The sequence below is a fragment of the Ambystoma mexicanum genome, chromosome 3q, assembly GCF_040938575.1.
Source record: "Ambystoma mexicanum isolate Mex_15411 chromosome 3q, UKY_AmexF1_1, whole genome shotgun sequence".
Classification (NCBI taxonomy): domain Eukaryota; kingdom Metazoa; phylum Chordata; class Amphibia; order Caudata; family Ambystomatidae; genus Ambystoma; species Ambystoma mexicanum.
Genome location: NC_090926.1, coordinates 990,059,296 through 990,085,165, shown reverse-complemented (window position 1 = coordinate 990,085,165; position 25,870 = coordinate 990,059,296).

The following is a 25,870-nucleotide window of genomic DNA, read 5'->3' as shown; positions in this document are numbered from 1 at the left end:
ACTTAAATATCATCACATATCAACCCTGTGTAGACCTCAACATCAGCACACACCACCCATTTGGCGACTTAAATATCATCACATATCAACCCTGTGGGGACATCACCATCAGCACACACCATCCATTTGAGGACTTAAATATCATCACATATAATCCCTGTGGGGACCTCACTATCAGAACACACCATCCATGTGAGGACTTCAATATCATCACATATCATCCCTGTGGGGCCTCACCATCAGCACACACCATCTATGTGAGGATTCAATATCGTCACATATCAACCCTGTGGGGACCTCAACATGCCTGCCTGCCCTTGATTGATCTGCTGGGTGTGCCTCCTTGGCAGCAGACAAACTCAAATTGTCATGGTTACCAGGCAGAGAGGTGCGAATGGTAGCCGGTCAAGTTCTACATGACAAAGGCTTTGAGCTTTGCGCATATCACGGCCCCATCACCCACCCTCAGCTTCTCCTGATTCTGCAAGCCAGAAAGCGCTGTGAATGAACTTCATGAAAAGGATGTAAAACGATTGCGATGTACGGCATGAGTTTAAAAACAATGATTTAATTAAAAGTCAAGTACAGTATTTAAAGTATTCAAAACAAAACTACATTTCACATAACATACATTATGGTACGCAAAAGAAATTGATCTTTTTGCATCTTTCAGAGATAATCATCTCCCAGCAGCAGCATTAAAGTTGTAATCCAATCCAGTGGTAAAATGATAAATAAATAACTAGGCATAAACATCACGAGTTGGGGGTAGCCCTTAAATGCTCCGGTAACGCTATTACAGCTATAAGCTGGGGGTAAATGCGCCCAAAAAATTCCTATTTCAGGCACATTTAGCGCTGCGCTATTTGCGTGGAAAATTGGGAATTACAGTTACCGCCCAACCCGTGATCTGGGAGTATTACAGACAGAGGGTTGGGCGGTAACACAAATACAGTTGGGCGGTATTCCATTTGGGATACCGCCCAGCTCGTGATGAGGATCACACTCTGAATTTGCAATCCCACACTTCACACGTTCCTTAAGAAAGGCATGTTTTTTTTAAACGAAAGCCATAGCTCTCAAGCTTTTTAGTATCCTTGGCAGGTGAAAACACTTATGATATGATATGGCATTTATAACGCGCCTACACACAAGTGTTTTTGGTGCCTGAGAGCCCATTGAAGTGGCTTGACAGGTAAGTGAACTGATTGAATGGTGGGTGACAGCCGTCAAAAGCATGTGAGTTGAAAGTTATGTTAAACCATACCTTGCAACAGCATGTTTGTTTAGTAAGTGGTAGTCTAGGCCAATGTGCCATCCCAATTGAGATTTACTGGTAAAACAACAATCAGCAATACAATGGGAAAGTCAAAACTATTTTGCATCTTCACAGTTTTGAGTGCTGGGTGTATGTGCATAAGCTAGTATAGTGTTAGAACTTTGGTACATTATCCATATGAAAGTTTGTTTCACAGCTTAATGAATGAAAGCAAGCAGACCCACAATTGCCATCATCAGCAAGCACAGGGTTTGGTTTGAAAACCATGCTTATTCCTGTTTTATTTTGAATTCCTTGACTTAGCAATCTCTTAACTGGACATTTTTAAAAATAGATTGTCTGTATATTTCAATTATGGAGTATAATATTATGTGCATTCTGTAAATGTTGTTATTTCAGAGTTTCCAAACAGGGTGTCATTATTTTATGCACTTGTGCATCCCAAAATGCTGTGGTGCAGTTGATGAGTCAAAACATGATATATAAAATAGCAGTAATCAGACTTGAAGAAATACACCCTCATTTTAAATGGGCTGGAACGAGAAATGGAGACGTAAATACGAGGCATAATACATTTACACCTCCACTTTCCGCTCTATCCCATTCACCTTCTGAGACAACCACAGAAGGGGCACAGAGTGGAGATAAGATATTCGCCATGCTCACCACCTCCATCTTATGTGAGCACTTAGCTTTATGCCTGTATGACATTTTCATGCAGGCACAAAACAAAGAGATTCCTACAAGATCCACCCTGATTCTGCACCTAGAAGTAAACAGGCAGATTCCATAGGAATCCATTGGTAAACACCACCTGCAAAGCATATTTGCAATCAGAGTATACTTTTACACGAGATGTAACCAGTAAAACCGAGTTTGCCTCCATTTTTATTTTTTCATCTTCTCTCCGGCTGGTGATTTTTTTTAAATTGCATGCTGGGGACCCCACAGCACATAAATGCTTATGTTGATGGTGCAATTTACATTTTTAACAAAATTAGGCTGATCATTTGGCCTTTCGTTATTCCTATATTTTGGTTCCCAGATTTCACACATATCTAGCATAGCAACGCTAATCAATGGGATCATTGTGACAAAGTTGTCTGATGCTGCAGGACTGTGTGGGTATCAGGGAACAGCTTGGCATTTTGCCACAGTGGAATCAGCTTGTCATTCTCAAAGTGCTAGCCTCAGCTTCTCACTGCCAAGCTTCAGTGCTGTGTCTCAACTGATACTGATGTTTCTAGGGCTTTGAGTAAGTTAGGAATACAAGAGTATTATGCACAGTGATCACCTTAGTGGCCTGTGGCATTGGTAACAGCCTGGCAGTAGTTGGTACTTAGTTCATGATCGCCAGTGCTTACAGGTGTTGTACCTGGTGTGGTGACAATCAGCATCAGGTGCAGAATAGTGCTGTGGAGCACCTTTCATTGTATTTGGGATTGATATCCTCTTTGGCGGTTGGGTACCCCAGACATGCTGAGCATCATTCTTTTTTGTAACTTACATTTAATTGATTTTACAAAGCACAATGATACAGCCTGGTGAGGAAAGCATTACGTACAAGTTTCATACATATACATTTCATTGAACCATAGTTACACATAGCATGACAATATTATCAGACAATAGCCTAAATAAGTAGCATAATTCTGATCTGATATCACCAGCACTAGCAGATAAGGAAGACACTGTTTGTGGCTTGCATGGTTAGGTATGGCAATGTTATTGCCCCTTCTCCCACCATCCGCTTTCATGGTAATATTAATGGCAAACACATACACTCAACTCAAAAATAACACTGTAGGACTGTTATGCATATGGGGCACTAGCCTGTTAGATTATTCTTCAGGACTGTCTGAGGTTTTGAAAGCTCTGAACCATATATACTGACATCATCAGAAGTGACATCACAGAAAACATTAGGAGTGTCATACGTGTGATGAAATGACTACTGCTCTGCAGGAGTACAGGGATGATGAGTGGCTAAGCTTCTACTCAGCCCCACACTACTACTATGCCAGCAGTGACCCTATTCATTAAAGGGAAACAGGCACAGCCCGAACATAGACAGGCCAATTCATGGAATTAATGTGCGCTGAAAATTACGGCGCAAGCGTGCGAAAACGTGCGATTCTCAGTGAAAGAGCGAAAATCACAGTGCAAGTGCGAATATCGCAGGGAAACCAGCGCACATCTATTCATGGAAGTCTGTGCGCGAGCAAAATCTGGGATGTGCGCTGAAAAAGTGCGCGGTGCATGCCGGCGCACAGGTCATCTAGCGGTGTGCGCTAAGGCCACAGCGAAAGCACACATAGCGCGGCGCACATAACAAAATTAGGCGGAACACGGGGCGTAACACTCGGAATGGGGAACAACTTGTGAAAATGTGGGTGTCACGGGGGAAGTACAGGAGGCAAGTGCACGGAACGCCCACACGCTCGCCTACAACACGTATTCATGGAATCGAATAGGGCAAACCAGCGCACGGGCAAAGACGCGCACAGACCCAAACCTGTCTGCCACACGAAGGCAGGCGGTAGCGGCCCTGCAAAGGAGAAAAATGTGCGCCAAAATGTGCGCTAAGAAAAAGCACGAATATACAGCTCTGATGAATGTCCCATACTGTGGCCCCCTAGGACAAATGACGTGCAAAGGGGTACGCGACAAACACGGACACCCGCTGTGTGAAAAATAGCGTGTGCGTGTATTTCGGGGTGCGCGGGAAGTTTTACACGCGATTGGGCCTGGGGGAGCGGGGTATGTGTATTTCAGGGGTACGTGGGAAGTTTTACACGCGATCGGGCCTGGGGGAGCGGGGTACGTGTATTTCAGGGGTTTGCGTGAAATTTCACACGCAAATGGCCTGGGTACGTGTATTTCAGGGGTGCGTGGAAAGTTTTACACGCGATCGGGCCTTGGGGAGTGGGGCACGTGTATTTCAGGGGTGCGTGGGAAGTCTTACACGCGATCGGGTCTGGGGGAGCGGGGTATGTGTATTTGAGGGGTTCGCGTGAAGTTTCACACGCGATTGGCCTGGCTACGTGTATTGCAGGGGTGCGCGGGAAGTTTTACACGCGATCGGGACTGGGGGAGCAGGGTACGTGTATTTCAGGGGTGCGCGGGAAGATTCACACGCTCGCCTACAACACGTTTTCATGGAATCGAACGTGGCTAAGGCATGCGCCAAAAAAGACGGCCCAATCCGGAAACACGTACGCCAGCAGGACGCAGGCGTACGTCGACCCGCGCAGCATAAAAGTGCGCGCAAACAACAAACAAGCTCAGACGCCAGATACCGTTCCTAGCAGCAGTGGCCGTGGGATTACGCAGGAGGAGGAGGAGGATAGTCAGGGCCAGAATTTTTACACCCAGAACCAGCCTTTTTGGGATGCCTGATGACCATGTGTATGGGAGGTACAGGTTTCCACCTCACATAGTACTCGACCTGGTCAGTAAGTGGGAGGATGACCTCACATCACCCACCCTGTGCTCCCAAGCACTCAGCCTCCTGGAGAAGGTCCTTAATGTACTGCACTTCTTGGCCACTGGATCATTTCAGCGAACAAGTGCCATAGTGGGGGGGGTGTCACAGGCCACGCAGTCATGCTGCCTATACCAGGTCTTGGCCATCATCACTACACGCCCATCAGTCCACATGCACATACCCAGAACACCTGCAGAAAGGCAGGATGCCGCCCAGGATTTCTACGGGGTGGCACAATTCCCCAAAGTGCTAGGTACCATTGATTGCACCCATGTGGCTCTACGTTCCCCCAGGGCATCTGAGCACATCTATAGAAACCGCAAGCACTGGCATTCCATCAACGTCCAGGTAGTATGTGATGCCAAGGGAATCATCACCTCAGTATATGCCAACTCTCCAGGGTCCACCCACGACAGTTTCATTTACAGAATGTCAACCCTAAACCGGGACCTAGAAGCTGGGCGGCACAGCGATACATGGCTGCTTGGTGAATATAAATGCCACTGCACATGCATGCATGTCAGATACTGAGTAATGTCACAACACCACTAATGATACCCATCACCACCTCCCCAGCGGACAGTGCCTACCCTCTGAGCACCCACATGATGACGCCAATTCGGAACCCCACCACGCCACCCCAGGTAAGATACAACACAGCCCACATTGCAACCCGGGGCATAGTGGAGCGCACATTCAGAGTGCTCAAGTCACGCTTTCGCTCCCTTGACCGTTCTGGCGGGCAGCTGTTATATGCTCCCGCAGTAGTGTGCAGGATCATAGTGGCAGCATGTCTGCTGCACAACGTTGCAACATGCCGGGGCCTGGCCGTGGACATGGTGGTGCCCCCACATCCCCAACCACATGCACGCCCGCTGCGTATGGGAGGGGAAAGAGCACGGGGAGAGGCAGCCCGTACGCAGCTGGTGGCTAATTACTTCACCTAAAATCACACCCCTGTGTGGTGCACACAGCCCTGGCACATACCAGCTGACAATCAATGATGATGAGTCAAGTGACAGCCAACTGTCACAACCATACCAGCCTGAGATTGTTCACCTGGCAGTGTTCCATTGTTTGCATCCCTACCTACACAAACACCACCAATGCTGTGTCATCAAAAGACACACTTCTATGCTGCTAAAATCATTACCCCCTTGCAAGATACAACATGGCAACAGTGCCATGTCACCCAACCCCTCCCCAGCACCGCCACCCAGCACACCATGGCATGTCATGCTATGTGAGAGCAAACAAAGTAATCCCCAAAACATGACACAAGTGTCACAAAGTACAGTGTCCCTAATGGAAACTGGCCACACACAAAATGCTCCCATTAATGCATAACTAACAACACACATGACAAAATACTTACCACAATACAATGCAGCCAGCCAACCCCAAACATAGCATAAACATGACAGTACTAAGGTAAAGGATACGTAGTCTTACAACCTGGTGATGCCAGCACATCGACCACTTCCAACTGTACAGTGTTGGTGCCACGCAAATCTGGAAGTGCACTGCTTACAACATGAACTCCATCTCCAAAGTAGACGGCCTTGTGAAGACATGAGGAATGAACCTGCAAATTAGGAGGGAGAAATGGATGCACAAGCACACATAAATACACCATGCAGTGTACAATACAACAACAATAAGCACTAGGAATGTATACACAGTATTGACTACAGACTGCCCACACGTCATGGGAGTCCAACATCACTGTGTAAGTCACTGTCACTTGGGCACACCCTTTGCAAGCCCATGGAAATGGGAAGCAGGAGGGGTGTGTGTCTCACGAACCCAAGCATCTAACCCAAACTCAGGACAAGCCTGCATGTGCCCAGCCGGAATACAGTGGATGCCCACGGGAGCCACACAAGGTAACACACTGTACCAAAAATCAAAAATCAAAAATGGCCATGTGGGAGCCAGGGAGGGTGGGGGTTACGGGGGAGGCCGCCCAGGAGGTCTGAGGACAGGATGCACACCAACAGCCACCTGTGTGGATGTTGCAAAAAAAAAACACCTCCATGGGCTCATGGCCTGCACGGCTACGCTATCGTGAGAGAATCAGAATCGCTGTGGTCGCTCTCATCACCCTGTGCTGCTGCCGCCACAGGAGGTGGTGGTGCTATGGGAGGCAGCCCACGCAAAGCCCTAGTCTGGTCCTCCATGGCAGCAAGCATGTGGGTGTGGAAGGTCTCGTTCTGGAGGAATATGGTGCGGAGATCCCCATGCACCACCTAATGTGATGCCCGGACCTCCTCCCGAGTTGCCTGCATCTCTGCTGAGAGCGTCAGTGTGACCCGCTCCAGCAGCTGTTCTGTCCTCGTGTTAGTGGATGCCTCAAGGTCAACAAGAGTCTCCCTGAGGTGATGGACTTCTACCCTCAGGGCTTCCCTGTGGCCCTGGGACTCTAATGATATCGATTGGCGTAGAGTCTCCAGTGCCGCCCGTCTGTCCCTGTTGGACGCCAACATGTCCTCCCTGAGTGATTGGCAAATGGAGTCTGTTGCCTGCTGTAGTTGCTCAATCTGCCTTTCTGTGGGGACAATGGAAGTGGCCACCCTCTCCATTGCCAGAGCCATCATCTCAGATGATGCTGCCTGTTGGTTTGCCATACCGTATATGGATTGCTCCCATGCAGTATTGCCTGGTGGCGTACGGCCACCACGTTGGCGGGCACCACACCTGTCTGGGGCAAGGCGAACTGCGCTTTGCTGTGTCGGCAATGCCTGAGGCTGCAGGACTGCATTCCCCCTCTGATCTGCTGGCCCAGGAACAGGATCAGATGTTGCGGAGTGTGGCCCTGCATTCGTAACCACCAAAGGCGGACCTACCAACACTGACATCCCCATAGTGGGCTGTACCCCTGGTGCAGGTGGGTCGGACAGAACAGAATCCCTTACAGAAACACCTACCTGTGAAGCCACATAGGTCTCATCATCCGAATCAACACCTGAATAGAGGTCTGGGGAGGTGCACACAGCGACACCCCTTCAGAGAACGGTCTGCAGCAAGAGTGGGTTCTCACCCACCACCACACCCCGTCCCCCACTGGTACCCGGTCGTACCGGAGATCCCTCCAGGCTCTGCACCATCTCCTCACCCTCAACAGCATCAAGTGCGTCATCCCCTGCAAAAACATGAAAGACAAAAAATGGAAACAGGCATTAGCATCATGGCACACAATTAGGCCTGACAAGCTACAGAACCAGTACTTGATTGACACATGTCCCACATGACTATAACCCTCCCATGCATGCACTGTCACTGAGTTTGAAGGTGAGGAAAATGTCAGAGACTGATGACACCAAGATGGAAGAGCAACACATTAGCTGCATGCTGGCTAGCAGTGCCATCACACAGATGGCATGTACCATAGGCATGTCACATATGTGACAATAGGGCTGAGAAATGTGTACTGAAAGTGGGGGAATTGAAACAATCAGCCTGAATGAACACTGGTGAATACGGAACAATGTTGTTGCAAGATGCCACTTCAAGGTCAACTGGCGTGATGTTTCACAAAATGTCTACTGTGGGCAGAAGGGATACTGTAATACCCAAATCCAGGGGCGCATAATGTTTTGGATGAAGCACATGGGTGACCCGAACCACTCAGGCACACACACCCTCACCTGGCACTCAATCAGAACCCCTCACACACACAACATACACATGGATCACACACACATGCATGTGCACTCACCGGATAATGCCTCGTAATCTGGAAGTTCTCCCACACCTTGGATCTGTTCCTCTGTGATGTAGGTCCCAGCAACATACTCATGTACAGTGAGTTCAATGTCCTCTTGTGGAGACCCACCTCCAGTCACCAGAGTAGCGGCATGACTTGAGGCCAGCTTTTTCTTTGCCCTGCGCTTAAGGTCATTCCAGCGCTTGTAGCACTCACCAGCTGTGCGCCTCACAAATCCAAGGGCACTTATGATGTCCGCGAGGGTCTGCCAGTGTGACTGACGTCGAGCAGGTGTGGTCTTGCACCGTGCAGTTATCAACATTTCGCTGTCATGTGTGGACACATACCTCACAAGTGCATCACGTTCGGCATCATTGAAGCTAGGCTTCCTTGGCGTGCCGGACTGCGTAGCCGTGTCTGGGGCATCAGCTTGTAGTGGACGAGCACTCTTCCTCTTTCTTTTGGAAGGTGGTGGGGATCCTGAGTGGCCTACGCCGCTCTGGCCACTAGGGGCAGGAGCACCGGTGGACTGGGTAGTTGGAGTGTGGGAATGCACACTGACCAAGGGACTTGGTGCAGGCATTGGCTGAAGTGTGATGTAGTCAGGGGGAACGTCAGCAAGATGGACTGGGACCAACACTGTCCTGGCTGGGAGAGTCAGAGCTGGGGTGGATGGAGCTGCAGCTGCCCCTGCAGCCTCCCCACCCTGACTACTCGGGGCAGCAGATGACATAGCTGCCCCAGATCCACGTGGCCTGGTGACACCAACTTGCACCGCCACACGTGGCCTAGACCTGGCGACCTGGAAGTCAGCCTGGGAGTCACCCTGTGCCAGGTCAGGTGCCACAATGGGCCGGTCCAACAAGGGCTGAGCAGAGATGGTGTCAGCCACATTTCCCTCAACCATGGGGGGGGGGTATGGGTGTCCCTGACTGGTCCTCCACACATGGGGGGCTAGGGATACCCTGCAAATCCTGGCCACGTCCCCTACCACGCCCACCACGCCCACCTCTTGAGGCTTGGCCACCTTTGCCACCCTTAGCGCTTGGTTGCCTCCCAACCATGGCACTGATGTTGTTGTGCGTATGGGAGTTGCAGTAAACTATTGTCCTGGGCAATTGGGGGTCAAAGGGGTAGGGTACTAGATGGAATTCGTACCCTAGTGCTCTAGCAAGGCTGTATGTGACCCCTGGGGAAAGATGACGGGTCACGCAAGGCACAGGCACCCCAAATACAGAAAATAACGTGCACGCAACCCCTCGTAGACCACGTGCGTGGAAAAAATAACCCGCACTACGCTGTGGCACCCAGAAACACAAAAATGAACCTACGCGTGTTACACACAGCCTACAATGACCTCTGAAGGGGTACGCAACACACGGGGCAAGCACAGTTGTTAAATACGTGCGCCACTCACCGTCTGCCTGGGAAAAGAGCGTGAAAAATACGCGCGTGTGCGCGTTGGCAACACCCCCGCCAAAAGAAGAATTGTACGCTGTCTGAGGAGACAGGACAAATGAAGAAGTGAACGCTGTTTGAGGAAACAGGCCCAACAGAAAATCAGAAAAAAGCTGTCAGAGGTAACAGGGAGTACGACCTAGGAACGCTGTGAAGTAAATCGTGTGTGAACTGACAAGAAGTACAGAATTCACACACTCGCTCTCCGCGAAAAGCACGTACAAGGAAATGACGTCCTACACGTACCTTTTGAAACGGCCCACATCCAACGTCACTTCCGCGTATAGGGAGATTGACAGTAGAAAGGTAAAAACGGGAAATGGTAGTAGTATGCACAGGTCAGAGGTAGGTGTCCAGAGAAACCAGGCTGTTTCCGTTGTTAAGCCTTTTTGTGCCCTTCTCTTGCTTTGCCAGGCCATGCTATTCCATGCTATATCCAGCTTAATTGTGCCCCTCAGTACCCTGCACACTATTCTAATTTCTACCATATGCTATACTGCTCTCAGTTGGCCATTTATGATGCTGCGCCTGGATTTGCTCCAATGAGCCCCAATGTAACTTTGTGCTACCTATTGTGATTTTTCCCCCTGGTGTACAGTGTAATTAGCGCCCCTACCGTGTTTCGCTCTCTCATGCCCAGTATAATTCACCTAAATGGCTCCTCGGTATCGAACCATGACCTCGTAGCATGTTTCTGGAGACCATGGATATTGAGGCATTTTGCAGAATAAAATGCAATAACAGACGTTTGATGCTTTGACGAGGTGAAGACTTCACATTTAATTCAAGCCTCTACACAGATATAAAGAAAAACGTATGGTTTTTATAGAGCTGCAACTAATATTTGGTTTTCTTTTTGAAGGCCGCGACTGAGAAGCAAAATGTTACGATGTCTTCCAGTGAGAGGAGCAGAAATGAGGCAGGGATGATAATATTGCCATAAGAAATAAATATTGGGTGGGACCAGAAAACGCCAAGGACTTCTTTCAAGATAATTCAAAACGAAAACTCATGTAATGGCTCTCCCAACAAGCATGCAAGCAAAAGAGAGTGAGATTTAAAAAAGAGGAACGTATTAACTTATCAATAAGGCCCCATGTCCTGCACGTTGTGTTCATCAATAAACAATAAAAAGGTATCAAAGAAATGGAGTGCTATGACAATGGCTGCAAACGATCGGACCGTGTTCTCGGTCACTCAAAACACCATGCGCCTCACAGTAGGAGTTCAGCGGGGCGGTACAGTTATATTTTGAATTTTAGGCTGTGGTCTCTGAAGCAACAACAAATCTCCTAAATGGAGAGTTGAAGGACAGCTTCAACAGCCTGTAAAGGACAGTCGTGAATTTCATGCTAAAAATATGGGCACACGAAGTAGGTGAAATGTGGCAGAAGTTTGGCAGAAATGTAAAGGATTCACCTCTAGCTCACAACTGGAGGTAAATCTGCTGATGTTCTACCCATTTTCAGTGAAATTACTGCGGCGGAATTACTGATGCAGTAATTCTGCCAAAAATGCCCCATAGAGTCCAATGGACTCTGAAAAAATGGGAACATACTCTGCCACCACCACTTGTAATCCAGTGGTAAATCTGCCAGACCAAGTGGCATTAACGGTAAGTCCAGTGGATTTACAGACAGAATACCGCCCAACTCGTAATGACCCCCATTGTCAGGTGAGATTTCGTTCGATTTCTGATTTGGTCATGTACTAAGCAGAGCTTGATATGATATGATATATTTTATTTGTATCGCGCTCTTACACAGGTGTTTCAGAGCGCGACTAGGCAAGGGACGGGAAACAAGGGAGAACACAAAAACAACAACGATCTTACGAGGCCCAGTGACATTGAGAACGCACAAGTGCATGGGATGGGGAAAAGGGAGAAAGTGCATGGAAGGGGGGAGTGGAAAGTGCACAGCAGAGGAGAGTAGATAAATAAATAATTAATTTTAAAAAAATAGAAAGGAGGCAATAAACAGTGAGCCAGCATGTGGCAAGTGCTGTGTTTATGGCGAAAGACTGGGTAAGTCTGATAAGTGCAGAAAAGAAGAAAATGGGGTGGGGGGCTGTATGGGTACAGATACAGTCCATCCAGTGCAAGGGGTGGCCGGGAGGCAGTGCAGGAGGGCGGCAGGGTGAGCAGGTACCTGGACCCAGAGGAAAGAGGATGGCCAGGTGCACAGTGCCAAGAGAGAGCGGGTCAGCAGGGGAGAGGGGGAGAGAAGGCAGAAACAAAGAGGTAGGTCTTTAGGTGCTTCCGGTACCGCAGATGGTTCTCCTCAAGTTTTAGAGTGGCAGGGAGGCTGTTCCAGAGGGAGGCCCCAGCCGAAGATAGAGATCTACCCCGAGCTTGTTTCTGTGAAAAACGATTAACCCGGAGGGAGTTAGAGGTAGAGGAGCAAAGAGCTTGAGAGGGGAGGTATTTGCGGAGGGATAGCTGAAGATATTTTGGACCCAGGCCCCAGAAAGCATTGTGGACAATGCAGAGGGTTTTGAATTTAATCCTTGCATCCACCGGGAGCCATTGGAGAGATTTCAGAGCTGGAGAGGTACGATCCCAGGGCTTGAGGCCAAGGACAAGTCTTGCAGTCCTGTTCTGGATAAGTTGCAGAGGGCGGAGAGTAGAGGCAGGTAGATTTAGAAAGAGGCCGTTACAAAAGTCCAACTAAGAGAGAACCAGAGCTTGTGAGACAGTGAGCTTCTGAGGGAAGGAGAGGAAAGGCAAAGCACCTCTGAGGAGGTGCAGTAGGAAGTTTGACTTTTTTTTTATGTAACGTTACCATTTAAGTTCAAGTTAACATAAAACACACTCGGGCATATAAATATTTTTTAAAATTATTATTTACTTTCTTACATTATTTCAACATCTTCACAAAAATTCACTTTTACTTCCTTGAAGTATTTTATATCTGTAAGACATGTAATGTCAAAGAGCCCACATATGAAAATGTTAATATCATTATACATCTTCATTAAGGAGACTTCAACATCATTACACACTATCCATGTGAGGACTTCAATATCATCACATATCATCCCTGTGGGGACCTCACCATCAGCACACACCATCCATGTGAGGACTTCAATATCATCACATATCAACCCTGTGGAGACCTCAACATCAGCACACGCCATCCAGTTGGAGGATTCAATATCATTGAATTCCTTCTCTATGGGACCTTGAGCATAATTACATACTATTGATATGATATGATATGATATGGCATTTATAACACGCCTATACATAAGTGTTTCAAGGCGCAACGAGGCAAGGGGGGGAACAAAGGGAGGACAGACAACGATCCTACTAGGCCAGGTGTCATTCAGATCACGCAAGTGCATGGGAAGGGGGGAAAGGAAAAGTGCGAGGGAGGAAGAGAGAGGGGAAAGTGCAGTACATGGGAAGTGGAATAAATAAGATAAATAAATAAAACACATAAAACAGGCAAGTGCAAGGAAGTGCGGACAAAGTGCTGGAAAGGGGACTGAAGGGATACAGAAAACAGTCCCCACGTGCAGAGGTTGCCAGGGAGGCAGTTCAGGTGGGCAGTTGATAGGGCCTGGGCCAGAGATCAGAAAGGGTGGCCAGGTAACCAGTGCAATTTCAGTCAGGAATTCAGCAAGGGAGGGGAGGAGAGAAAGCAGAAGCAAAGAGGAAGGTTTTGAGGTGTTTCCGGAACCGGAGGTGGTTCTCCTCGAGTTTCAGGGAGGCAGGAAGGCTGTTCCAGAGAGGCCCCTGCCGAAGAGAGTGATCTGCCACCAACTCGTTGCTTGGAGAAGCAACTGACCCTGAAGGAGTTGGAGGCAGATGAGCGAAGAGCTCGAGAAGGAAGATATTTAGGAAGAGAGAGTTGAAGGTATTGCGGCCCCAGACTCCAGAAGGCCTTGTGTACAATGCAGAGGGTTTTGAATTTAATCCTCGCAGCCACTGGGAGCCAGTGCAGAGATTTCAGTCCTGGAGAGATACGATCCCTGGGCTTGAGGCCAAGGACAAGTCTTGCAGTCCTGTTCTGGATAAGTTGCGGACTGCGGAGAGTGGAGGCAGGAAGATTTAGATAGAGGCTGTTACAGTAGTCCAGCTTGGAGAGGACCAGGGCTCTGGAGACAGTGAGCTTCTGGGGGCAGGATAGCAAAGGAAGAATACCTCTAAGGTGGTGCAGCTGGTAGTGTGACCTCTTAGAGACCTCAGAGATGTGAGGGGAGAAGGAGAGTGCAGAGTCGAAGATGACCTCAAGGTTTTTTGCCTTGCAGGTGGGAGAGGGAGGAGGGCCAAGAGAGGCCGGCCAGAGAGCTGCAGGGAAGGAGGGAGTGGGTGTGCCGATGAGTAGAATCTCAGTCTTACTGGCATTAAGGCAGAGGTCGTTGGCGGCACACCAATCCTGGATGGCAGACAGACAGTCAGAGAGAAGGAGAGGAGGAGGCCGAGGGTAGCCTGAAAATGAGCTGGGTATCATCCGCATAGCACTGAAAGTTGGGACAGAGAGCGGTGATGCGGTGTGCAAGGAGTGCCAGTTATTGGTTGAACAGCCAGGGAGAGAGGTTAGATCCCTGGGGGACACCACAGGTAGAGAAAAAGATGTCGGAGAGGAAGGACCCAAGTTTGACCGGGCAGGGTTGGTCGGAGAGGAAAGAAGTCAGCCACGCCAGAGCCTGACCAGTGATACCCAGGTTGTCACGGAGACGGTTGAGCAGGATGGCATGGTTGACAGTGTCAAAGGCAGAAGAGAGATCAAGCAGGATAAGAACGCAAGGGGTGTTAGAGTCGAGGTTGGAGAGCAGGTCTTCACGGATGTTCAGGAGAGCAGTTTCCGTGCTTCTGGCAGCTCTGAGGCCAGACTGATGGTCATGAAGACAACCAACAGATTCAGTGTGGAGATTTAGTTGGGAGATGGCCAGTTTCTCCAGGAGCTTGCCCAGGAAGGGAGTTATGGAGATTGGGCGATAGTTAGCCAGGCAGGACGGGTCGGCAGAGGGTTTCTTAAGAAGAGGGTGCACAAGGGAGTGCTTCATGGGGGGAAGGGAAGACTCCAGTGGCGGAGGAGTGATTGCAGAAATCCACCAGGGCAGGAGCCAGGGAGTCAATGTGATCCTTGATAGTTTTGGAGGAACAGGGGTGAACCTGTTTCTACGAGACTTTCATAGATCGGACTTGTCTAGAAACCTTGTCTGGAGAGAAAAGGGGAAAGGTAGAGAAGGAGGGAAGAGGGGTGGCAGCAGAAGGGTCAGAGGAAGAGCAGGGAATAGCGGGAGGGGGATGAGAGGAGGAGAGTGAGGACAGGATGTCCTGAGTTTTAGAAATGAAGTGAGAGGCCGTGCAGAGGGCCTGGGAAGGGACAGGAGAGGTAGAGACTGCGGCAGGATTGGCCAGTTCCTTGCAGATGTTAAAGAGTTCAGCTGAGTTGTTAAATGCCGCAGAGACGCAGGCTTGGATACGAGCTCTCTTCTTGGTGAGGACAGAGAGCCGGTATTGCCTTTGCAGCAGGTGGCAGGCCAGTTTGTCAGAGGATGAACTTGAAGCACGGCATTTCCTCTCGGCAACCCTGCACTTGCGTTTTAGGCTGACGAGGTCTGAGTCATACCAGGAGTTGCACTTGGCTTTGGGCTTCAGGCGGATTCTCATGACAGGGGCAAGGATGTCAAGAGTATCAGATATAACAGAGTGGAGAGTGGAGAGGGCTGTGTCAGGGTGAGAGTCAGCCAGGGGGGGAGGAGGAGGTGAGAAGGTGGCAGCGAAAGCCTCAACTGACATGCGCTTCATGGGTCGGGTGACCGAGAAGGTGGGTGGCAGTGACGGAGGTGGCTTGGCCTGCGGGGTAGGGAGGGTGAGGTGGGAGGATAGGAGAAAGTGGTCACTCCAGGAGAGAGGAGTGGAGAGAGGGATGGAGAGGGGAAGGTCTGAAGAGATCAGAACATCGAGAGTGTGCCCTGCAGAGTGAGTCGGGCCAGAGGGGAGAATAGTGAGTGAGAGAGAGTCGCAGAGGTCACGAAAGAGTTCAGAAGGGGGATAGGAGGCATCCAGGTGGATGTTGAAGTCTCCGAGAAGGAGGAGTTGAGTGGTTGAGGCCAGGAGTGAGGAGGAGAGGTCTGCCCACTCAGAGAGGAAGGAAGAAACCTGACCAGGTGGCTGATAGATAGTAGCCACAGTAAGGGAATGGCTAGGCGAGAGAGAGAGCCTACAGACGAGGCATTCAAAAGAGGAGTAGGCCTGCATAGAAATGATAGATGCAGGAATCCACTCAGGGAAGATAAGGGCTACGCCCCCACCAGATCGGTTGGGCCTGGGCGTGGAGAGGATCTTGTAGCCATCAGGTAGGAGCGTGTCAAAGCTGGTGACAGAGCTGGCCGTAAACCATGTCTCAGTGATTAAGGAGACTTCAACATCATCACACACTATCCATGTGAGGACTTCAATATCATCACATATCAACCCTGTGGGGACCTCAACATCAGCACACACCATCCACGTGAGGACTTCAATATCATCACATATCATCCCTGTGGGGACCTCACCATCAGCACACACCATCCATGTGAGGACTTCAATGTCATCACATATCAATCCTGTGGGGACCTCAACATCAGCACACACCATCCACGTGAGGACTTCAATATCATCACATATCATCCCTGTGGGGACCTCACCATCAGCACACACCATCCATGTGAGGACTTAAATATCATCACATATCATCCCTGTGGGGACCTCACCATCAGCACACACCATCCACGTGAGGACTTAAATATCATCACATATAAACCCTGTGGGGACCTCAACAACAACACATACACCATCCATGTGAGGACTTAAATATCATCACATATCAACTCTGTGGGAACCTCAACATTAGCACACACCATCCATTTGAGGACTTAAATATGATCACGTATCAACCCTGTGGGGACCTCAACATCAGCACACACCATCCAGTTGGAGGATTCAATATCATTGCATTCCATCTCTATGGGACCTTGAGCATAATTACACACTATTCTTATGGGGCCTAATATGCCATGACACACCATCCCTGTGAGGACCTTTGTCATCAAACAACATCCCAGTGGGGACCTGAACATGACCACGCACCATCCTTTTGGTGGGCTCAGTACCATCATATCAGCTTATGGGGACTTCAGCATCATGCCATACTATTCGTATTCACATACCCTTGTATGGCCAATTGGGTGCATCTGTGGCTTCATTGCATCACCTGAATGCATTTTCCTTCGCCTTTTGGGTATTTTTGGTTAAAATCGGCCACTATTTTTGGCTGTGTTTCGTTCAGTATTTTAACCTGAAGATAGGATGGAATTAGCATTTTTATTTCCAGCTCTAATTCCACTGGAGGATTTAGCCCCGGGGGAATTATCACTGGTTTGCATTGCTTATTCCAGAGGAATTAGTGTCCATTTTCAATAACCCGCATATCAGCAGACTGATCAAAGTGGCGGCAATTCCACTATTGGCACTTTGACCCTTAGAGATGAACTTGTAATGAAACCAAATTAGTATCAATTAAACATTAACCCTGTGAATATGTTTGTGTAATCAGACAAAATGTGATGCCAACATTCAATTAATTCACATATTAGACTCATCTATATCACATATAGACAAGATGACATCAGTGCACATAATGTGTTGTCTTCACAGTGTGGACAAGATGACATCAGTGCACTTAATGTGTTGTCTTCAGCGTGTGGACAAGATGACATCAGTGCACATTATGTGTTGTCTTCACAGTGTGGAATTCAATGTCATCACACACCACCCCTATGGGGACTTCAACAAAATCACAGAAAAATAAGGAACTAAAGTAAGTCACATTGTGATTGGTTTGTTACAAAGTAGCCAACGCTTAAAATGAATCTGGAAGTGTGTTGTGCAATGAGGGAAGACTTATGTTGCGTATCAATTGTATTGAATTCTGTAAACATACAAAATAAACAAAAAACAGCGTAATTTCATTATTTCACATTTAAACGCAGAGTTCAGGCCATTTAAAACACATTTGAATTTGTGTATAAATGGTTCCCATGAATCTGCTGTAAGCTGCCTAAGCATGTAGGGCATCTGATTTATCAAGTGTGTTTAAAATCCTGTCCGTGTGTTGACGACTGCAATACCACACCCAGCCTGCGGGGGCAGAGCTGAGTAAAAAAATCAACACACCAAAATAAACACAGGTCCCCACAAGGCCATTTTTTAAAAAGTTCTAAAAATTGGCACAGATGTCTTTTAAGTTGTTTTAAGTCATTACCATGTGGGGACTTGGGTTTAGGTCCCCACAGTGAAATCAAGTCCCCACAGCGTGTGCATGTTTACACACCCAAGTCCCCACAAGGATAGTAACACACACACACACACACACACACACACACACACACACACACACACACACACACACACACACACACACACACACACACACACACACACACACACACACACACACACACACACACACACACACACACACACACACACACACACACACACACACACACACACACACACACACACACACACACACACACACACACACACACACACACACTTTTTTTAATAAAGATATATCTCGAGGAAGGGAGTTGCGATTGCAGTTTAGAAAAGAAGAACCATACAGAAATCAAAACCCCATTGATGGCAGAGAGGCACAACCGAACTGTGGATGAGCCCGGCAGAGGGAAGTCCATTTTTAACAGGTATGTTAGAGGTTTTCTTGCTGATGTTGAGCTAAAACCTCACACATTCGAAAGTCCTCGACGCTTGTTTTGATGTGAAAGCTTGGGGAAGAAACCCCTCAACCCCAGTGAACTGGGTAGCCCAACTGCACGAGATCCTTATGAACTGCTAAAAAAAGGGGTCTGAACCTTACTGAGGGAGACCCGAGGTGAGTGAGACACCCAAAGACTTGAGAATGTGAAAATTCTGACGAGAAAGGAACTTTGGCATTTGTTTGGTACTGCATGCTTTCTGTGAAAAAGAGACTTTTATTGGAAAAAGAGACTTTGGTGCAGAAGGCCCGAATATTTGTGGTCTGAACTGGTATCCTCGTGCTAGAGAAGACAGAGTATGTGCGAAGCTAGAGTGTGCCACATTTTCCTGTGCTGAAAACCTGGGGAAGGGAAGCTTACTACTCAGGTTTTCCTGACATATTATTTCTTGAACACTTTTCCTTTGCATGCATTATTTTCCCAAACCATTTGTAATTTAGAGGTAAGGATTAGAAATAATATTTTTTATCAGATAGGCCCTTTTTATTTTGACAGAGTCTCTACTAGGACTGCAGTATTATTATTTGATGGTCGTAGCTTGCTCCCATCCTTGGATTTAGGGTTAGATAGGCATTCAACCAACCCAATGAAGTTCAATAAACACCCTTGAACTGTATCATTTGTGTCGGTCTTCATTAATGATACCAAGCTTTTCCTTACAGAGGCCAGGGCCCCGAAGGACACACAATGGCTCTGGTCACCAATCTCAGCAGCTGTGGAGTTAGCAGATGCAGGAAGAAGGGAAGGAGGAGGTTTAAAGGAAAGTCTTGAACAGCTTCTGGAACTTGAGGAGATCCAGCTCAAGACGAAGAGGAGGAGGTTGTTCCATAAGAGGGAGCCAGCTGAGGAAAGAGATCAGCCACAGGCCCTCTGTTTAGCGAAATGCTTGACAGACAGAATTTGTACCCGAGGAACATAGAGGTCTAGCGGGAGACGTGCAGTGAATATGTGAAAGAGTTTACAGGCATCAAACTTAAGGTCCTATTTGTGAACAAAAAAAAGAAAATAACAGTGAATGTGTGAAGAGTTCCATTCAGTCGTCACACTTAAGTACCCAATTTGATCGTTTTGAATTGATCATATGGTACATCTGGCTGAATTCGGCCAGTACCATTTGATCGATTCCAAACGGTCAAATGGGGTAATCACTACCAAACATGGGGAGCGGAGGGGAAAAAAAAGAAGAAAAGGGGACCGTGAACTTTCGGATCCGACCCACGTAGGAGGGACGGAACTGAAGCTGCAGGATACAGAAGAAAACCGGACATGAAAAAGTAAGTAGGGGGATGTTGGGGCAAAATTGTCTTCGTGGACAAATTGACCATAGTCAATTCGGCTGTGAAAAATTCTGCCACGACCAAATCGTATACATCCAGATCTACGACATCCTAAGATCAGCTGGTTATGCCAACCTCTCAGCGGTATTCAACACAAGTCGATTTTAATATTCTTGAATCTAGATAGATAGATCGAAGTCACCCAAGTGTCGGATGATTCCCTAAAATGGTTTTCATCTTTCCTGTCTGAGCAGACCCAACAGGTCAAAATGGGAGTCCACTACTCCAGCTGACTTCCTGTCCCTAATGGTGGTCCACAACGTTGCTCCCTATCACTTCTATGTAATATTTATATTCGACCACTTCTGAGCATCATTTCCTAATTTGCCCTACTTTACCTTTCTTATGCCGATTACGCACATATCTATGTAAGCGTTAACTCCTCAGACCCAAACAAACGGATTTCTGACTGTGCACAATAAATAAGACTGGATGCTGTGAGATAGGTTGCAATTAAATCCTACCAAAACAAAGGTTATTCTATTTGTCTCTAAACATCTCGTGGCTGACCCATGTCACCTCTCCCGACCCCCTCGTCCTGTTCTACTTAATCTTCCTATTTCCTGTAGACATGAGGTCAAAGTCTAGGCAGTATTTGACAGTCTTATCTGAATTGCAGCCAGCAGCTCAGTGAGACAGTCACGTCTCTATTACCGACTTAGACTTCTGCAGCAAATTCTTTCCCTTATTTCGGAAAAAGATCGACTAGTAGTTGTAGGATCATTGATACATTCTAAACATGACTAGTGTAATGCAGTCCAGCAAATCAAATCCACTTTGGAAGGCATGGGTAGATCCCACACGATCTCCAGGAGAAAAACCTGGCAGCGCTCATGGCGCACTGCAGATATTCAAAGCATGGTGACGGCTATCCGTGCCAAGTGCAGTACCGCTTCAGTGCCCTCACTGTCCCTACTCTCTCTAGCTCTTCTAGAGGCCGCTAATGTTGCTGCCCCTTTACGCCTGATTCAATCCCGGAGGCTGCCCTCAGAGCCGTGGTACACTGAGCATCTGAAGGATGCCTGTCTTAAACTGAGACAGGCTGAACGGAAATGGTGGACGTTGTACGATCCTCAGTGCTTTAAGTGGGGTAAGAAATTGAGGGGGGGCCCTCGTTTGGGGGCGTGGCTTCCATTGTTGGTGTGGCATAAAAGTGCACAAATCATAGTAAGGTGCGCAAACAAATATATAAATGTATTTGAGCATTTATATATTTGTTTGCGTACTACTATGGTTTGTGACTTTTCAAGCCTTCTTTTATATACATAGCAATGTTACATATTTCTATGTTTATAAAAGGTGGCTTGTAAGTGCACAAAGCATAGTAAATTACGCACACTTGTGTGCTTACCTTACTATGGTCTGTGTACTTTTCAAGCTGCCTTGTATAAACATAGACATTTGTAACATATGTCTATGTTTATAAAAGATGGCTTGAAAAGTAGGCATCTTTTATAAAGCGTTGAGGACGCACAAAACCCAAGGTGGCTTTGTCCGTCGACAAAGCTTTATAAAAGATGCCTTGAATTGTGTACGATTCAAGCAGTCTGTTATAAACATAGAAATATTTCTACGTTTATAAAAGATGGCTTAAACGTACACAGTTGAAGGCATCTTTTATAAAGCCTTGCCAAAGGAGAAAGGCGCCTCGAGCTCAGTGATCTCTGCTCTGAGCAGAGATCACAGACCCTGAGGCGTCTTTCACCCTCTGCGAACCCGCGGGCTCCGTGATCTAATCTGCATATTTGATCATGGAGCCCGCGGGTTCGCTGAGGGTCAGTGACCTGGCGAGGGAAAACTAAAGGACTCTAGCTTCCTCTGATGGCCCCTCAGATGAGGGGTCATCAGAGAAAGTTACAGTGACTGACGGAAGTGCCAGCCAGGCACAGCAACGGTGTGCCTGGCTTGCACTTCTGTCAGCTTGCCTGACGTTAAAGTGGTGGGCGCATCTCCCGTCGCGGCTGCGGCCGCGGCGGGATAATGCGTCCTGCCATGGCGTGATGAGGTCGGGGGACCCCGGCAGGGCCCCGGCTCAGCCCCACTTTTTGGAGACTGCCGGGGCCCGGCCCGGCAGGCCCCGGCCCACTTAAAGCACTGACGATCCTAGTCAAAAAGCCCATAATAAGACCTGTCTGCAGCCTACTCAGCTGCCATTAAAGCGGCTAAACTATCTTATCATACCTCTAAAATTGAGTCAGCACTATGTCAACCTAGGGCTTTATTCTCAGCAGTTAAGGCTCTTTCTTCTTCTGAGAAACGTACTCCTAAGGTTAGTCCGACCCAGGAGTTATGTGATTACTTGTCGCAATATTTCATAAAAAAGATCGATACCATTCAGCAAATCATTGCAATGACTATCACTGAAACGCCTCGAGCGGCTATAAATCACACTCTTCCGGTGACTCCCTCCCACCTTACCATGAATAGCTGGTCCATCTTCCCTAGGATTAATGAAGAGGCAATTTTGGCAGCCATCCATAAAATGAAATACTGCTCCCCCTCTGATGCTATTCCACTCCGAGTCATGAAAGAGATCTCTCTTGACCGCCTCCCTGAGATCACTGTGGCTATCAATGACACCTGCAAATCTGGGCTGGTCCCACAGGAACTGAAAGCTGCGAGGGTGATTCCCCTCCTAAAAAGCCCTCCCTAGATCCCACTGTCCCTTATAAATTCCGTCCTATTGCTCTCATTCCTCTTTTATCCAAACTTCTTGAATCATTGGTGTCCCCTCTCCTCTCTACATTTCTTGAATCCTCTCTTCTGTTGGATTTGGTTCAGTCTGGTTTTCGACCTGGGAGGGGCACTGAGAGTGTTATGGTCGCCATCCAGGAGGAAATTACCAGGCTGGTCGATGCAGGAGGAGTGGGGGCCCTGATTCTGTTAGATCTGCCAACGGCATTTGACACAGTTGACCATCCATCCTGTTGACCCGCCTTGCCCAGTTGGGCATATCGGGTCAAGTACTGGCCTGGTTCACCTCATTCCTGGCGAGTCGGACTCAGACTCTCTCTATGCCCCCTTTTCTCTCTGTTCCCTGTCACCTCAGTTGTGGAGTCCCTCAAGGCTCCTCTTTGTCTCCTATACTGTTTAATATTTACATCTGGCCCTTGTTTGTTTGATCCGCTTCTTCGGCATCAGATGCTACTCATACGCTGACGACTCCCAGATCCTGATCTGTTTAGACCTTGATAAGACTGAGGTGTGGTCATGTCTGAGGAAGTGTCTGGCTGCCATGGGTGAGTGGATGAACTTCAATTGGCTTAAACTGAATGGAGACAAAACTGAGGCGATGGTGGTGGGATGCCTCCCCAATCCAACTCTCTGGGTTTCCTCTTTTTGGCCATCATCCCTGGGCTCTCTTCCGGTACCAGTTGACAAGGTCAGAAATCTTGGAGTCATTCTATCTGCTTCATTATCGATGGATAAGCAAGTCACTGCAGTCTGTCAAGGCGGTCCCTTCCAGCTGAAGATCTTAAGGAAAGTGTTACCCATGATCCCCGCCACACTACGACCTCCAGTGGTGGCAGCTATGGTTCTTTCCCACTTAGACTACTGCAACTCCTTGTATTTGGCTCAACCTAAAGGATTGACTCAGCGGCTGCAGCGGTTGCAGAATCTAGCCACACGTGTTGCTACCCGCACCCCCTATGGTGCTCGTATTTCACCCGTGTTTAGAGCCCTTCATTGGCTTCCAGTGGCCCAGCAGGTCAACTTTAAAGTTCTTTGCATAGTTCATCATGCCCTCCACGATCAGGGTGCCAAATATCTTCAAGCTAAGTTTACCCAGTATTCTCCTAAGCATAGCTTACGCTCTGCCTCGGCCAACCGTCTGGTAGTTCATAGCTACAAACGGGTACGTGTGGGAGGCCGGGCCTGCTCCACGGCAGCTTCCATCCTATGGAATGACCTCCCCCCTCTGTATCAGTAAAATCACTAACTACTTAGCTTTTAGGAAGGCTGTGAAAACCCATCTTTTCTAGGCATTGTTGCTCGCAGCTCCTGTTGTCTCCCTCTTTAGCGCCAAGATGCCTTGGGCGACCGTGCGCTCTATAAATACTGTTAACATAACATTGCCTTCAAGTTGGCCGAAATGCAGCCATCGGACTTCTTTTTCATTTGCCAATATCTGCACCCATTTCCTCTTATCATAGATCACTTCACTGGGAGCAGAGGATCCTCTTCAAGATCCTCTGTCTTGTTTTAACTGCCTTCACAATCTGGCCTCCACTTACTTCTTTACCAAGCTGACTCCTTATCATCCAGCATGATCTTTACGCTCCTCTCTTCAAAATCTGCTTGCAGTACCTACACCGCACTGTGTACACTGAGGTGATAGGTGCTTCTGTGTGCTTGGTCCCCGTGCCTCGACCTCTCCCTCCTGACCTCCAAATAAAGGACTCTTTCTTTATTTCAAAAGAAGCTTAAAACAAGTCTCTTTCTATCATTTTCATTATGTGACTGTCAATTTTTAATTCAAATCTGCACCCAGATACAGTTTCTGACCAGCTTTCCCCGTCTTGATGAAATATGCGAGTTACAAATCAAAAATGTAAAATTCTAAATTATGAATAGAAACATGAGAAAACTAGGCATAGGGTGTCACCTGAATTGGAGTTTCATTAAATTCTTCCAAACTTGCCTTCATTGAATACACAGAAAATACTACCATGCATGTACTGCAATTGTGCATTTAACTTCATAGGTAACATGTCAGGTATCTGGGTATTGGGGTTCAAGTGTCATCCTTGTCTATCAGGTTTGTGGGAACATACTACAATTTTCTGGAGACCATGGTGACCATGGTGGCTGGCGTCTGCAATGTTGGCTACAATCTAATTTGTCAGGCACTTAATATGTGTCATTGGTTGTGTCTAGAAGTTTGGAAATCTTCCAAAGCCAGTATGGCTTCCATGTACTTCCTTCCTGTCAGGTGGTTAGGTAGCTGTAGTTAATGGAGTATGGTAGGAATTAAGTTGTGTTGCAACGCTTCCTGTTATTTCATCGGCATGGTGTGTGTGGTCTGGCTTCTTACCTGGATTGTTGCATTCTGTGTGTATGGACCATAGGAATTTCTGCAGATGAGAGTTTTTATTCGGCCTGGTGCCTATGCACCTATTTAGGGGTCTTGCCAAAGTGGTCACTTGCATTCTTTCGTGCTTGTTCCAAAATTGACATTGGGACAGGGTCACCTATTTGATTTATGGAGAAGGTCAGCTTACCTGGACTTTGCAGGTTTTGTCCTGTGTGGGTGAACCAAAGGAATTCCGCAGATGGGAGGTTTTGTTCTGTGTGGTAGATCAGAATCAGGAGACAGACAAGGTGGTATTGTAGCAGAATTTCTTTTATTATCAGTCACATGCCTAGCTGTCCCTAGGTCTACGGCCTGCTCTACAAAGGAACTAGAAAAGGGTTATTGTTATGATGCTAACCTGAGTTCTACCCCTACCACTATAAAAGAAATATATAAATCAAACAAAGTTACACTAAGTGGTGGGAGGAGAGGGATAGTGGCAGTGCTTTAAGTGGGCCGGGGCCTGCCGGGGCCGGGCCCCACCAGTCTCCAAAAAGTGGGGCTGAGCCGGGGCCCTGCCGGGGCCCCCGGTCCCACCACGCCATGGCAGGACGCATTATCCCGCCACGGCCGCAGCCGCGACGGGAGATGCGCGCGCCAGTGTAACGTTAGGCAAGTGGACAGAAGTGCCAGCCAGCCACAGCGTCGCTGAGGCTGGCTGGCACTTCTGTCAGTCACTGTAACTTCCCCGATGACCCCCCATCTGAGGGGTCATCAGGGAAGTTACAGTTCCTTCGTTTGCCCTCGCCAG